Here is a 13594-nt window from a genome sequence, read left to right as displayed (position 1 = left end):
GTACAGATAAAGTCCTCGCACAGTCCAGTAATCTTTTGCTTAGCCTTGAACAGGAATTCTTGAATGTGAAAGGGCACATTTGTGCCAAGGCAACATGTTTGCTCTCATATAGAATAAAATACAGTTCCAACAATTAGAATAATTACAAATGACTTTATAATCATTTGTTCCAGTTGTGTCCATCGTCAGTTCATCTTGTAAACCTAAATACAGAACAGGTAGCTTTTTCTTTTCTTTTATTCTTTATCTTTGTGTAGTGCCTCTCAAACGTGTGCTCTAATTTCCATCTCAACCTTATTAATTGTCTAACTTACCCAAACTATAGGGAGAGCCTTTTTAAATGTTGTGTTTACTGCATTATGTATTTTAGTATTTCTCAAACACTTAACAATGAGTCCGTCTAGTGTAGGATATAGAGTGTCTGTGTGGATAAAGACTAATGAGTTGGGTTATCGTTCTCAGACATTTAATTGCACTGCAATGCCGAAATAGTAATTGCGTGCGCATGCTACACCGAGCCACCAGAGCTTAGCGCTCACCATAACAGCGCAATACCTTAATGTGGTAGGCAAAGTATGATTAACATATCCAATCATTCCCTCAGTGCCTTTCCACCAATTTACACAGCTAGACGAAGCCAAATCCACCTCTTACTCTCTAATGCTCTTATATTGGAATTTAACGCATGTAAGCGAGTCCAGAGCCGCCGAGTGCTGTTCCCAAGACAACAGCATAGTTCATTAGGCCTACCTTGCAATATAGCTCAGGTTAGAACTTAAGTACCTTGAGCTGATGTGAACACTATTTGTTTGGCCTGCAGTGCAGAGGAGCCAAGCATAGGCGCAGGCATAGGTTTGGCCGTTGGATATGACAATCCAATAAAAGGTGAAGTCCCGCTGATCCGTCTGTCTGTCTTGAAATAAGTGACTTCAGGCGAGCGAATGGGTGTCATGACATGGTTGCTGTTGTCAAGACACCTGCCATTGTTTCGGCTAACCAGGAACTGTACCTGGCTAGCACACGGGCAAAAACAAACTGTCACCCCGCGTTACGAGCTCGTTATTTGTGAGGGCTGGGTGACAGAAAATGGTAGGCGAGAGAAATTGGAGAGGATTTTTTTTTCCGCTCTCAGGTCAGGCACCCTTAAGCCTTCTTGTCTCAACCACTCTCCATTTTTCGCCTCCTCTCCTCTCCTCTCCTCTCCTCTCCTCTCCTCTCCTCTCCTCTCCTCTCCTCTCCTCTCTTCTTCTCTCCTCTCCTCTCCTCTCTCCTCTCCTCTCCTCTCCCCTCCTCCTCCTCTCCTCTCCTCTCCTCTCCTCCCCTCTCCTCTCCTCTCCTCTCCTCTCCCTCTCCTCTCCTCTCCTCTCCTCTCCTCTCCTCTCCTCTCCATTTTCCCACTTCCTCTTCTTTCCCTGTCACTCTCGCGGCTTTACATTATTCATGAACTGCAGCATGTAAGGATTATACTCGTTAAAATGTAATGAGGCATTGCGATAATAAAAGGTTGTCTTGTATTGTTTTACTAAGTGTCTCTCTCACGAGCGGAGGTAGTTCTTTTGCTCGTGGTTTTGCATGAAAGAGATTCTGACTTCTGGCAGGGAGCGAGAGGGTGGGTGGGATAGTGTGGGGTGATGTGTGCTTGTGTGTGTGTGTGTGTGCATGCGTGTGTGTGTGTTTGTGTGTGTCTGTCTGTCTGTGTGTGTGTGTGTGTGTGTGTGGTGTGTGTGTGTGTGTGTGTGTGTGTGTGTGTGTGTGTGTGTGTGTGTGTGTGTGTGTGTGTGTGTGTGTGTGTGTGTGTGTGTGTGTGTGTGTGTGTGTGTGTGTTCATGTGTGTGTGCGTGTGTGTGTGTGTGTGTCGGAGTCGTAGAGGGAAAACAAGCCCACAAGAACTAAACAAGAAAATAAAACACGGAAGCGGAGAACAGACAAAAGCAACTCACACGCAGCTGCCTATGTCAAAAGGCTAAACACTGTCACAGAGTCTTTTTCTCTGTGTTTCCCCCCTTCCTTTTATGTCTGTATTCCCTTGTGTTTTAGCTACAAGCAGCAGAGGATGTGGGGACAAGTCCGTGGCGAGGTCCTTTTGAAGATCAGTGGCGAGGTGGTCGTGTATGTCACGGCGAGCAGCACGAGACCCAATCGTGCCGGGACAATGGCAACTGTGGGAGGTGCCTTGATCATCGCACTATAAGGGTTAAGGGGGCCCTATTCGTGTTAAAATAAACCAGTCTCGGCCACGGCTAATCTACCACACATGTCAACAGCCCTTTCATATTTCCTCCCTTGGTGTTGAATCCTGTTGTACACCAAACAACAGTTAGTAAAGGGCTTCCTAAACAAACAATGAAATAAGTGTTCAGCCCACAGCCCCACACTATCATAGCAATAAAAGTAGTAATAGTCTAACAACTATAGGACTCTGCAGTGGCCCTCAGAGACTTGCTTTAGCATCCCCTAAACACTCCAAACATGGGATACGTAAAGCTTCTGGCATCTCAACCATTTGAGGCCCCCAAATTGTATGAATGCATGCACCTAAAAGATTTGGTGCAATTTGATTCATCCATTGAAAGGATGTCACTCAAACAAAAAGTTGGCCGTCTTGAAAGAGTTGTCCTCCAATTAATGTATTTCAGAGTGATAGCACGGAATTCGGTCAAATTCGTCAACTCATTCCAATTCCAACCCATTACATTAAGACAGGTGGTTGGGGGAAAACTATATTATCCCTCTTACTTTGTATACTAAGTCATTAATATTATGTATACATTTTATATACTTTTTTCTTATAATTTAAATATTTTGTGCATATTGCTGCAGTCTTGTGTGCTACTGCGAGTGTACATTGTTTTAGCGACTGCAATTTTCTTAAGGGGACCCACTGGGCGCATGACGTTAATCTTACAGGTTCATTCTCACCGGCTGTCATATCCATATCTGGTCTCAGTTGACGCGTCTTAAATGATGCTGCTGCCGCTGCTGCTGATGTTTGTCAGAAGATGTGATTAGACCTCGGGCATCATAATGTGCATTAACTCAAAAACGCTTGCGTGGACAGTTCACTGTAAACCCACAGGTTATATGGACCCAAATACATGAGGTCTCTTGGATATAGATATATTGATTTCTTGTTTGAAACCCAAAAGTTTTAGATATACATAACCTTTTTGACCACTTTGTACATACAACCTATATATTTGGATTGAAATAATCAGACAATTTGATTCACTGGCAACTGGAAAGATTTCATTGGCTAGTTTGAAAAGCAAATACATTGGCCCCGCCCCCGCAACGTTTCTCAGGAACGAACAAGACCTCCTGTGACTGGCAGCAGGGCAGCAGGATGAGGACCAACAGTTGAAATATTCAATGAGAAATAAGAGGAAGAAACAGAGGAAAGAAGACAAGGAACGATGAGGGTAAGTGCACGCGATTCACTGTTTTCAGTCAGTCATTTCAGTGTTACTGTGTAGTAGTGTGTCTAATCATGCAGTATCTCTTGTCTTTGGTAAGTGCTATCATGCCAATGTGTAGTTGATGTCAGAATGTAGGCCTATTTCCCATGCTTTGTATTAGATATCTATCATTGGGCTGTGTATAGTTTTCAGTTTTGCACATGTTTTAGTCTACTTAAATGATCAGAAACGTTTTTTTTCCAGCTATTAGCTGCTAGCTTAAACTTGAAAGCAGCTAGCTATTATGAGCATGTCCACAGTGCAATGTTGGTTACATTTCAGTGCCTCTTATCTTGCTTGATTGTCTCAAACGGTTAACACGTCATTGTTTATTTGAGGTTGTGACCGTAGATCATTTTTTTGTCTTTGTGAAGTGGTATCACTGCCCTGGTTGTGTTCTAAATGTTTTAGCAGTGCATAGTCTTAGACCACTCAGCTAAGCTGCGTGTTCTAGTTGCTAATGTTAGCATGTGCATGTGTTTAGTGAGAGAGGGAGAGAGACAGAGTTTGTGCGTGCGTGTGTGTGTGTGCGAGAGAGAGGTTTTTGTGTGTGTGTGTGTGTGTGTGTGTGTGTGTGTGTGTGTGTGTGTGTGCGTGCGCAAATGTGAATGATTGTTATAGTGTGGAAGTGTTTTGACATTACATTTTGATTTATTGGTGTGTTCCAGGTACCAGGGTAGCAGGGTCGTGGGGGAAAACCTGAAGCAAGAATCCTATGACTCCCCTGATCGCCATTGTCCTGCTCCTCTTGGTCTGATGAAGTCAGAGAGGAGGACCGCTGCTGGATGTGCATTTGCGCTAAACCCAGGTTTGTGAATGTAATTATCAGTCATTTCCCGTCTTGATGGAGAACTTTGAGATATCTGACAATTCCCTTTTTGCAAGGTCATAATGGAGTTAGGAATGTGAGCATGTGCACAGGTTGTGTGTGTGTGTGTGTGTGTGTGTGTGTGTGTGTGTGTGTGTGTGTGTGTGTGTGTGTGTGTGTGTGTGTGTGTTATTAAAAAAAATATTTGTTTCATAATTTAACCTTTGTATAGGTTTTGTAATATTTTGCCACAAAGCAGCCCATGTGACCCTTCTAGATTAGGCCTACCTGTAGTCTGTCATACTTCCTTGTGTTTGACCCTTCTATTGCAGCCAGTGTTCTGTTCTCAGAATAAAACAACCCTTTTTATTTTTATTTCTAGGATGTGGATGATGAGGACGCCTACAAACACATCCAAATTGGAATCTTCGTTATTCATCATGATGGTGTTGCACTACAATCCCCTAAAACACATCCTTATGGACATTTTGTGATGGACAATATCAAAAACTTGCTCCAGGCAATGTGCCTACCCGATGGCTTGACGTGCACTTCACCTGAACTACCCAAAATGCATGGTAAACACATTCCGGTTCATTCAACAGGTTTTTCTTGGGTTTGGAGAAAAAGGAGTTGAAGGCCAAATTGCTCTCTTTGACTAATAAGCTGGCCATGTAAGGTCACTTCAGATTAGTATTTTACATTTCCCACTATGTTTTCAGATGGATTGGTCTGTCATACGGTATAGTGGTTAAGATTGAGATTTGCACACATGCTACTATTTAGAGCAGTGGTTCTCAACTGGAACAGTCTTGGGACCCACCATTTTCTTCTCTCATTCGGTTGCGACCCAATTTTTTTAGCGTTCAAGTCAATTCAATGCAATTCTCAAAATGTAAGCAAGACTCGAATGACTGGTTGCACGCTATCTATCTCCCATAAAAATACAAATTGTATCTTTGACGGACGACAGATGACACGGAGTTCACTATCCTATCAAAATAAAAGTTGTAAATTGTTGCAGGAAAAGTTGGATTTTTTTTTTAGAATTACATTTTTTTTTTACACCAAGGCTCCGTGACCCACCCATGACCCCTCCAGTTGAGAAACACTGGTTTAGAGTATTTGCCACTGCTGTGGTAGCACCCACTACCTGTGTAGTCATTGTAGAGGTGGTGGGAGGCTGCTGCCACAGTAGTGGGAAATCCTTAATTCAGTAGCATATATGTAAATTTCAATCTTAACCAGCCTGTCCCATAACAAACTGTCTGAACATATAGTTGTAGAGGTAAAATGTCCAGCTTGACCTTGGAAGATGTTTTTGTGTTTGCTGATTTGGTTAATTCCATTATTCAAGTAATCATTGTGGGCCTTTGTGCTAAGTAGTTGCGTTTTGTATTCAATTTATCTTCATTTGTAATCTTTATTTTAAAATCTGTCAAGTGCAATGTACAACCATTTCAGGACTCTTAATGTACAAAGGCTGTTGAAAAAAGTGATGTTACCTTTGGCTTGTGAACAATTTATGTGTAAAAGAAAAACAGCTTTGAATGAGTTGTATATTTTTACAAAGTGACATTCCCAGAGTTTCTGTTGTGGAAGGGAGTGACTTATAATGGTCTTTATGCTACTTTGTTGTGTGAATAGGCTAACTCCAACACTGTCAAATGGCCATACCTGTAAACAAACTACCCACTGTGCATGGTAAACATGCCCTGCAATTCGTTCAGCTGGTTCTGATACTACTGTGTTGTGAAAAAAAGGTATATCAACATTTACAGGCATGGCCACTTGACAGTGTTTCCAAATAGGTTTGTATTTTACACTTCCTACCATGTTTTCATATAGTTTGGTATGTCATAGTGGGAAATCCTTTACTCAGTAGCAGATGTGTTAATCACAGTCTTAACCAGTCTATCCCATAACAAACTGTACAAAAAATATAGTGGTAAGTGTATTTTGTATGTTGTTAGTAAAACAAACAAGTTTTTACATGGCTGCATTACAATAAACCTTCAAAGACAGTCAATCTGTTTTGTTTTTTATTCATAGCTCTTGCATCAATAGATGTGCTGTTTTGGAAATGTTGAAGTATGCATCTTCTAGTTTGGAGTTTCCTTATTTAGTGTTGAACCCTCAATTGTACAAAGAAAATGCTATGTAAATGTTGAAGTGCATAAAAACATGTCTAGGTGCTATACTGAAGACCTCAACCCCATATTTAAAATAGGGTGCATATTTACCAGTAGCCAAATTAAAAGGCTTGGAAAAAGAACAAATAATATTGAATTATTTAAACAAACAATACATTTCAACCCAACTAATAAGTACAGATTACTACATCATGAGACAATCGTTTATTGTACTCAAATCAAATAATGCAGTGTACCTTAAAATTATGGTACACGCAACCTTAACTTTTTATGTTCATTCAATCGTTGAAAAATCAGTTTTTTTGAGGCAATGTGTTACCCCAAATGTTTTGGGTTCATTGAACATGTTAGGGTTTACAGTGTTTGTGCTGTGTATACAAGGCAGTCAGCGTGCGGTTTTGCAGTGTTCATTGCACACTTATAGGGTAAAACTGACACAAGTGTTAAACTCTTTGAGTGTTGAAACGGAAATCTACTGTGTGGCCAGTTTGTGTTGTGTACAAGGCGGGCAGTTAGCTATTTTTTTTGTCTTTGGATCTCCTCCAGAGGCGTCAGGTGCTCCACCCCCCACTCCCACCCTCCCAATTTCGACAAAATGCAAACTCACCACTTCACTTACTAATCAACTATTAATTACTCCCAGATGGTGCCCCGAGCCCCTCCGTCTATTTCTGGGTTTTGTATGTACGTTGTGGGAGCTGCATGACGCTGGTTGGATGGAGGGAGCTGAATATGCTAAACATTTTCAGTCATTTGCCCATTACAGCGGTCTTGTCTGACTACAGCATACTGTATAGCATCGGTCGGGAACCCTGGTGTGCGCTTTCAGGTAATATAAGCTGTGTGGGTAAATGATTGATAACTGGCTGGATTTAATGGCTCGTAAATTCACGGGGTTCGCAGCTCAAAACTAATGACCTGGTTTTGATAGGAAGCAAGGGGAGAGAAATATGAACAGACAGTGTGTCATATTCAGAATGACAGTCTGTACTTTTCAGGCGCCACAAAAACAAACACTGTGTCCCTCTCTGACCCCCCCAGAAAAGCAAGCAAACAAATAAATAAATAAAAATGAATAAAATGAAAACGACACAGTAGTCAAGTGAAAAGCTGTGAGAATGACACAAATGGATCATGTGACAAGCTGAGTGAATGGTCGAACTTAATGAGGATGAGGAGCAAGAGTGACGCTTGTTGGTGTTGTTAGAAAGATATCACATTAGGGGGTTGTATATACTGCATGTTGTTGAGCTCTGCTATAGAAATCCTGGAGGTGTCTGTGAAATGTCCAAGTAACCTCCCTGACTTCACAGTGTCTTCACACAGATTATTCCTGCATAGACAATGCATCTGTTATGGCAAGAGTGTTGACAGTGTTTTATTCTGCTTTATTCTTTGTGTGTGTGTGTGTGTGTGTGTGTGTGTGTGTGTGTGTGTGTGTGTGTGTGTGTGTGTGTGTGTGTGTGTGTGTGTGTGTGTGTGTGTGTGTGTGTGTGTGTGTGTGTGTGAGTGTGTGTGTGTGTGTGTGCAGAAAGCGATGGGAAAGAGAGAATACAGAGAAAAGTATGAAGAGTGAAAGAGAGTGAGAGTGAAATACAGAGAAAGTGTGTGTGTGCGTGCGTGCGTGCGTGTGTGTGTGCATGCGTGTGTGTGTGTGGAGTGTGTGAATGTGTGCACATGTGTATACACACGCTTGTGTGACTCAAGACGCTGAACGCTCTGCTACATCCTTGTGCATTTGTTCCGTCTCTCCACTGTCTTACCCCTTACCCCTATGCCTGTGTCTGTGCGTGCGTGTCTCTGTGTGTGTGTATGTGTGTGTGTGTGTGTGTGTGTGTGTGCTTGCAAGTGTGTGTGTGTGTGTGTGTACTGTAAGTGTGTATGACTAGCCTTTAGCGAGTGTTTCACCTCCTCTCCCAACCCCCGCCCCTCGACTCGCCCTCCACCCCCAACCGCACTCTGCTGACCTGTCAACAGGCATAGAGGAAACAAGTGGCCTGACACAAACTCCGACGGCACAAAACAAACAAGGAGCTGAGCGGAAGAGGGGTTGCGGAGAGGGTTGGGGGTTGCGGAGAGGGTTGGGGGTTGCGGAGAGGGTTGGGGGTTGCGGAGAGGGTTGGGGGTTGAACTGCTGGCTGTGGTGATGGTGGTGGTGGTGAAGAGGGGTTGAAGAGGGTGGAAGAAGAGGAGAAGAGAGGCAGGGAGTGTGTGTGTGTGTGTGTATGGGGGGGTTGTGGGATGCACAAGTGGGTGTTGGGAAAATGCTACAATAACATGGTGCTGCATGTGATGGATAGAGGGAACATGCGGTTTCACGCCACAGCAGATATGCACAACGCTATACCACTCACTCAACTCAGTCCAGCGCTGGCAAGAAGCAAGTACCGTACGTGGTTGGTCAATAGAAAGCCAATATTTCCAGGGAATATCTCTTAAATGGAAGAAAACAGAGTCAGAGGAATATGCATGTCCAACCTCTCAAGGTTAATACAGTATTTTGATACTCCCTCACTGCCACTCTGCTGGTAGTTTATTTTTAACATCTCAAACTTTAAAGGAGCCACATGTCATTATGACTCAGAGGACAATATTAGTCTGCATCTAAGCGTTTTTAAATAGGCTACCGTTTTAGGATTTTACTGTATTAATTTGGCTTTTTTTCTCAACATTCTCTGTAGTCTATAATTTACTGTAATAATTTGGCTTTCTTTCTCAACAATTCTCTGTTGTCAATATCTACGGTACAAGCTCCTGGGTCAAACCGTTCAAGTGCTTAGACTTAGAGAGACTTAATTATTTCAGCCAATGAACATGTATGGTCTATGTAGCACCGATGGTAGCTGACATCTGATGGGCTGCTTGGCTGAAACATCAATAACCCTTTGCCAAGGTCAAACATGACACATTTAGCTAACCTGGCTGATATAACGTTTGTTGAATTGAATGTAGATGGAGACAGCAAGCAGGGCCTGTGCCCTCTCCCCTCGTATGCTTTATTTGTTATGTTACGCTTCCCATCTTCATCTGGTATGTAGGACTGGTGGCTGTGGTTGGTGGTTACCATGGAGCTGTGTGTTCTCATCGGAGATGTGCTGTGGAATGAAAGCCTGCATCTCTCCTCCTACTCCTCCAGAGTCATGCCAGACTTGCTTGTTGCTTCACACAAATAGCAATTGCATTTAGGGGACTATACACTGAGGAATCACCGCAATACTGGCCACTGCTCACTTTTTATTGCGAATGAACAATGCGTTAAGCCATAAGTAATAGGGCAAATCTAAGGAAATACTGATGTGTTGTTTGTTCCAAGCAAATTAAACAAAAACGGTTGAAAACCCAGAGATAGGCCCAACACCAGAATCCTAGTCTCGTGCTCTGCTCCGTAGGCTCTGGACTGTAGAAAGCATTTCATTTTGCATCCTAATTTACCAAGTTTCCGTATTATGATGGGATCTCAGTCGTAGATCTCCCTAGTCCCAGGATAATTGTGTGATTGCACTCAATTAATATAAACTGCTCTTATTATGAATATTCCAACAATATCGGTTAAGTCTGAGTCCAGCTGTCAAGGGTTTTATATCCATTTACTTGTAGAACTGATTTGCACGCGGCCGACTAATTTCTTTGTGCATGTCCATCCCATATGAGAGACGTCTAGAATAAATCAGAGGTTAAAGTTGCTGGAAGGTACCATACTTATGAGATCCTAAGCCCCATACACTTTACCCCTATTCGACTGCAATAGGAGGCGAGAGGTGTATGTCGAGAGCTACCCCCAAAAGATCTGATCACCCCGCTTAAGTTCCAGTTTACGATAACATATTTTTATTCTAAGTAGACACCATTGACACTCGGGCTGACCCGAAGTATAGCGTCCCACTCCACATGGAGAAATGTCCTTGGAGCTGCTACGTTTCGACAGTACAATAACCTTATGAAGGAATAAACGGGATCTACAACAAAATATAGATCAATGAAAGTTTTATTACAGGACAAATCTAATTATACGACAAGTACAATGTTGAAAAAGTCAATGCTACCTAATTAAGAGGAAATGGTTACATGGACACTAGGTCCACGGGAGCCCTTTAGCTGGGTTTAAACTCAAAGATTTGATCATTACACCAAAGTTTAATACCTAGGTATCTCGTGGGACGACCCCAGCCAGGGACCAATGACGTGCCGGCATTTACCTGGGCTGGGCTTAGCACAATGGCGCGGGGTTGGGTTGTAACCAACACCTTATCCAAATCCTATGATTCTAAATCTTTAATAAATTCACTAATAACAGTTTCAAAACCAAGACCTGTTCACCACCCGAAGTATTTCCATCAGATTGATACCAAACACATGCATAGAATTTCAAACACATCATAGTAAGCATTTAAACCACGCATATTAGATCTGGCGGGAATTTCAGTCTCTGCGTGGGAGGTGCGCAATGCATACAGGTGACCGGAGGTTTTGGGGCGGTCCCCCCGAAGGGGGCCCTCTGTCACACAGTGCTTTTGAGATCCAGATGTCAGATATGCAATGTTTATCTTTGAAGTCAACAGAAAACTCAGAGTAGTAAAACAAAGGCGATAGATTGTAAACAAAGGCGTTGAAATACGGAAAAGAAACGCAAACAAATGTTAATACCGTGCCCGTGAGCCACCGGCGCTGTGAATTCAGTGCCCCTTTGTCAGGGCCCATATGGGGGAATCTTACAGTGGCCCCTCGGAACACGAAGGTAAAAGTCCAGTGTCTTTCGTGGCCGGTAGGAATGCCCCCACCGGCTGTCACTGACGAAGAACGGGCGTGAGGTATTTGCTGGCCGTCAGTGCTGCTTCAGACTCCCTTTTCTAGGAGCGGATGAGGTGTTTGAAGTAGCAGCACTGGACCAGCGTGAAGAGGAGGATGAGGGCGCTGGCGAGTACACAACCCCTGAAGATCCAATCCCACCCTGTACGCTGCCTCTGCGGCATGGTTGGTGGAACTGGTGAGGAGCTCTGCAGTCTTCTCGGCCAGGTTTGTTTGTACCTGGGCCTGGTTGAGTACACTGTACCCGCTGGATGAGCTGCTGTAGGGTCACGGTGTCAGCCAGCGCCTGGGTCCCCTCCTTGTAGAAGGGGTCGGTGTTCTCCCTTCAGGGAGGGAGGTCAAAGTCCAGTGGAGTTGAGTGACCCCATGGAGAGGTCATCTGTCACCGCTAGACAGAAGCTGTGGTTGGCGGGGCATGTCAGCCCGCCATAGGAGAAAGAGTTCATCTTACTGATGCCACACACTCCTGTGTGTTGGACACCTGGACGGAGCTGAAGTATCCATGGAGTGACCTAAAGGTTATTAACTTGGAATCAGGAGTATTACAAGTACAGAGGACATATTTGGTCATGGCAACAATTCGAGTGGTGAACAATGTCTCAGTCGTACCAATAGTCAAATACCCTGTAAGGTGGTCCCACGTTAGTACCCGAATACATTAGAGTGGTCAATAGCTCAGAATACTGTAGATTTTTCATTTTGTCAGATTCAAACCACCTATGTAAATCCAAGATCACTATAAGATCTTGCAGCGCACGCTTAGGCACTCTGTGCCGCGCACATCTAAAACTTGCTGGGGGGCAGCAGTAAACAAATCTTGTGCAAATGTCTATGTCTATAGGCTGCGTCACGCTCGAGCTTGTAGGTTTGGTTGAATAAAGCTAGACTGGTGGTCAGTAGCGCCTGCGCTTCTGACCGCACAGCCTTAATGATTCGTTTATTGGAGTTAGTGAGGTGCTGGAATCCAGTGGCCACATGGCTTGCCAGCCAACTTGTGTACTGCGACTGTCCGCTGATTCTGTACGAGTTCACTGCCGAATTGACTGTACCAAAGAGGCCAGATATTTGTGAGAGTAAATCTCTTTTGCTGCGCATAGAATTTACTTGAGCCGCGAGTCCAAATCCATAGTCAGTAATCGGGTCTTCGATGCGTGACTGCAGCCATGTGTATGTGTCTCCATTCGTGTCACGATGTGTAGTGTAGGCAGTCAGTATGTATGAAATGTGTGCCATAACTAAATTGACATTGTGCAACAAGGTTTTGTTCATGCTACCCTTAATCAGTTGTGTGTGGGTGTGGATGAAGTATGGGACATTGTGTTGGTCATGTATAACACAGGTAGTCAATTAAAACATTTCTTGGTTCACATGTGCAATCAGAGGTGTGGTGTACAAATTGTTACTATGGAGTCAATTGACACCACAGTACACTTCTTTCGTCGGTTCTCATCTGTGAGGGGAAAAGACAGGTTAAGTAATGTCATTGTAGACTATATGTGTGAGGTTATGTACAAGGTCCTACGTGCGGTAGCACTTTTCTGGATCCTTCTCATCATGTTTTATGTGATAGAGTATGTGCATAACACAAATGTTAGCAAGTGGGCAGTTTTAAACTGATACCACATGATGCTATTTTGTAATTCTTTAGTGGGCTATGTAGTGCAGCCTACGGTGGGTTTAAAGGGAGGATGGGTGGAGCCTTCATTACAACGTTTGTGTGTGGCAATTTTGACCCGGAGCTACTCCGGAGGGCCAGGCTATATCTTGTTTAGTATGTAATGAAATGAGATCAGTGTGTACTGGCCCCTTGAAGGATTTCCAAACCCATCTCCAACATCCGTAGTTATGGGTGAGCTGCACCCCTTGGTCAGGCCTAACGTGTGTCGGCCCGACAGTCTTCTTTTTGTTCGGCGTCCATGGAATGGCCGCAGCTTCTGTAACAGAAACATAATATGATTATTCATCAGATGAGCACCTAAACCCTTTGCATTGCACTTAAGTGAAAACATCGCAGTTTCCCTCTCAGGGTCACGGCCAGACAACTGTTGCTCACAGCTTTATGGGCCGTGCCAGTGTGGGACAAGGTATTTTCTCTCACAAACACGCGCACCATTGTTCATATCTCCCGCAACAAATTAATTTTCAGCAGTAGGATTAAGTGTGTGTCACTTCTCACATTAGATTGCTGTTGCCTTAGCTTAGCCTGTGCATACAGTGCTTTGGGCAATTTGTCAGCGCTCTGGGCTGAGGTGGCCACCGTCAGTGGTCTCAAGTCATTTGGAGAGATGCAGGTCAATGGAGAGTCTTATGACTCGCCCTGTCATTACTTCAAATGGGCGGAAGCCCGTGGCATTAGTGTTTGTGCTGCGTGA

At 43.7% G+C, this 13594-nt stretch overlaps 1 long non-coding RNA gene and 1 pseudogene across 1 annotated transcript; one reads left to right on the top strand and one right to left on the bottom strand.

Annotated features, from left to right (window-relative positions):
- Positions 1-3092: 3092 nt before the first annotated feature.
- Positions 3093-5122, top strand: LOC134440109 (uncharacterized). Its single transcript, XR_010032907.1, has 3 exons — positions 3093-3419; positions 4124-4263; positions 4646-5122. It is a non-coding gene; the product is annotated as an uncharacterized LOC134440109 (long non-coding RNA).
- Positions 5123-10861: 5739 nt separating this feature from the next.
- On the bottom strand, positions 10862-13188 carry LOC134440617 (uncharacterized; annotated as a pseudogene).
- Between the last annotated feature and the right edge of the window lie 406 nt (positions 13189-13594).

This window comes from Engraulis encrasicolus, chromosome 23 (assembly GCF_034702125.1).
Source record: "Engraulis encrasicolus isolate BLACKSEA-1 chromosome 23, IST_EnEncr_1.0, whole genome shotgun sequence".
Lineage (NCBI taxonomy): Eukaryota > Metazoa > Chordata > Actinopteri > Clupeiformes > Engraulidae > Engraulis > Engraulis encrasicolus.
This window is presented reverse-complemented; position numbering and strand designations above follow the sequence as displayed.